General features: G+C 40.6%; 1 long non-coding RNA gene across 1 annotated transcript; it reads right to left on the reverse strand.

The window, feature by feature from the left end:
• Window positions 1–61: 61 nt before the first annotated feature.
• LOC118754498 lies at window positions 62–1,519 on the reverse strand. Its single transcript, XR_004994900.1, has 3 exons — window positions 1,123–1,519; window positions 429–1,054; window positions 62–325 (listed from the first exon to the last, which is right to left on the reverse strand). It is a non-coding gene; the product is annotated as an uncharacterized LOC118754498 (long non-coding RNA).
• Window positions 1,520–3,047: the final 1,528 nt, after the last annotated feature.

Genomic DNA, 3,047 nt, shown 5'->3' on the forward strand with positions numbered 1-3,047 from the left:
AGCGTAAAGGGAACATCCTTACCCACAGACTATTGGATGCAGCATATAAAACTCAACACCATTATGGAAACCCCTCCGTTCACATACAAAATCCAATTACATACTCGAAATTTGATTGTAATTTCAGGCCACCGGAGGGGCATATTATTATTTGTTATTCGTTAGATACTAATCTGATTTTTGCATTAGAGGCATAAGATGTTAGTTCCACATGAAAATTCCCTTGTGAACTCTATTTCAAATTCCTTTTGGTCTCGCCTGCCTGATTTCCCTTGAGTTAGCCATTATGCAAAAGCCAAGCGATTACTGCAGTTTTGTATCGCATCTTAAATAAGAGATATACAATCACATGTACATGCATATGTATGTACCTAGTTATATTGAGTTCATATGCATGTACATATATTTATATGTACAAAATTACTAACCTAGGAATATCGCCGTCCGTAGCGAAGAACGCTCAAGCAATGCACATATATAAGTGCTGTTTTCTGGCAGTTTGTAAATTTGTATCTTATCGCTATAGGTATTCCATGTGAAAACGGACCAAATCAGTCCACTTATAGTAGTCTCGTAGGAACGAAAATTTTCCTCATTGTAAGTTACGAAATTCGTTGTCAAGTAAATTTCTGTATGTACTGCCAAATCGAGCGAGAAGACAGTGGCTGATGTGGTTGTTGTGGAATGTTTGTTCGCATTGCTATTGCTGCAGGCACATTTGTTTAAGCGGTTGCAACGCTATTTTTAGGGGTTGCAAAGATGGTGCTGCTCCAGGTAGCGTATGTTGCAGCGGCTACTGTTGCGATTGCAATGCGAAATCTTAATGTTCGCGTCACTGTTGTAATGGCAGGGCGCAGGCGAATTCATTGGATCAAAGCAGCTAAATTCAACAAAGGGCATCACAGACAGGTCGTGTTTCGTATGCAGCAAACGATTTCGTTATGAACGCTTCGCCTTTAATTTTCAAACTATACACACTTGATCGTGTATTACTTTTATTTGCTTTGTGACAACTCAAAATATTTTTCATACGCGGTAAAAGGTGCGGCAGTATCTGAAATTAAAGGATTATAAATAATGTGAGAAAACAAGTATTGAGACGTATGCATGCTATATACTCACGAAACCTTTTCAGCACGCTTACCTAATTACCGCATGTCCATTCACCAAATAACCCAACCTTTGTCAATGGAAAACTTCAACAACCTTTCTGTGGATTCTATGTGGATACATAAGTTCTGTTATGGGTTACTGTTCGCCGCACAAAATATAAACACTTTATTCTTCGGCATATAGCGCACCCGGTAGCATGTCAGAAATTTCACCATCTCATATTTTTCTAGAATGTACGGCAACGCTAAAACCGCATGGAAGGTCTGCCATTTTGAAGATAGCTGTGTTCCTTGTGGACAGTTGTCGCTGATTGTCACTAGCTCCTGCGAGTCTGGTTGCCTACTATTTGTAAACTGCCATATTATTTCTTACTTTGAAATTCAATGGTGCATTTCACCAAGAAGCGATTCATAAGGACATCATTATTAATATCGATGACAGTCGAGTCGAAGGTAGAATTTTCGGTTAATAAGCGCTTTTCAGCGGAGGCTGGTGATAGTTTGTGACAGCTGTCTGTAAATGCCCGCCTTCACAGGATGGAATTTTTAACTTGACGCATAGGCTAGAATGTGAGGACAATATATGCCAGGGCTTATATCTTGGCATCTATTGCGGTAACTTACTGGTTTGACAGCTACGTTTTCCTTGCACACAAAACTTTCGGGCGGCTACATTATTCATATTTTGACATACGTGTGTTACTGAAATTGTCAAATTTACCTCTATTTTTATAACTTGTAAGTAACGCACGTTCTTTTGTTTTTATCAGATTCCATTTTGATTTTCATTCTTTATAACCGCCCACCATATTCTGCCTTATCCTGAGTTTCGCCCGAAAATTGTTCATCCGTCCATACATAGAATCCAAAAGTTGAAAAATGAACCGCTTCGGAAAAAAATGAAACTCACGATAAAGCCGCTTACACTTAGAAGCTGTCAAAATTTACCTAGCACATGAGCTAGATATAATTCTGACGTTCGTATTCACCACAAAACTGTCAAATTTATAAACTAGCAATTTTAAAAGATTTTTTTTTGCGGTTAAGTTCGGTAAAAATACTGGCAGAGGAGTTACGCCAACCCCGGATTTTTTTTGATATTCCTCCTTGCACTGCGGCAAATTCCACTTGGAAGAGTAACGGAACTAGCCCAAATGACGCAGTGCCCGTTATTCTTCCAAATGGAATATTCCCGCAGTGCAAGGGTATAAAAACCCGATGGCAACCTCACAGTCGGCCATTGTTGTTTCTTATTTCTGAGTGTTTGTGGAAAGTGCTAAAAGTTGTTACACATTTAGAAACGCGTTTTACTAAAATAATTGTTTAGACATGTGCTAAAGGTACTATATACGCACGTCAACCTCGTAAATATAGTGTATCGCACAAAATATACCTGATAAGTGACATTTTGGATACAAAAAAATTCGTGGTAGTAGTGAAGGTAATTTAACAACAAAATTGCTAAATACTATTTGTAACAACATTGTTAAAGTGACCAATTCAGATAAAAAAGGCCCCCCTGGAGGGCCCTACAGTAAACTCCCATAGTGATGACCATGTTTCCTTCTTTTCATTTTCAGCAAAATCATGGCACAGCCCCGGTAAGCAACAACGTAGCCGGCACAGCACCGGCAAGAGCTCAGCACCGGTGAAGAAACAACGTTGCCCGCACAGCACCGACTACGACAACCAAAACCGGCCACAACAGCAACCGGTAAGTCAACAACACCGATAATTCCACAGCCGGCACAACACCGGTGAAGCAACTACGTGGCTGGTTGCCGGCACAGCACCGGTGAAGCAACTACGTTGCTGGTTGCCGGCACAGCACCGGTGAATCAAGCACCGGTTACCACAACAGCATCGAGGAGTAAGCACAACGACATCGGCACAACACCGGTGAGTCTACTACAACCGTAGAACCAGCACAGCATC

Source organism: Rhagoletis pomonella, unplaced genomic scaffold, assembly GCF_013731165.1.
Source record: "Rhagoletis pomonella isolate Grant_MI unplaced genomic scaffold, Rhpom_1.0 Rhpom_scaffold_04012, whole genome shotgun sequence".
NCBI lineage: Eukaryota > Metazoa > Arthropoda > Insecta > Diptera > Tephritidae > Rhagoletis > Rhagoletis pomonella.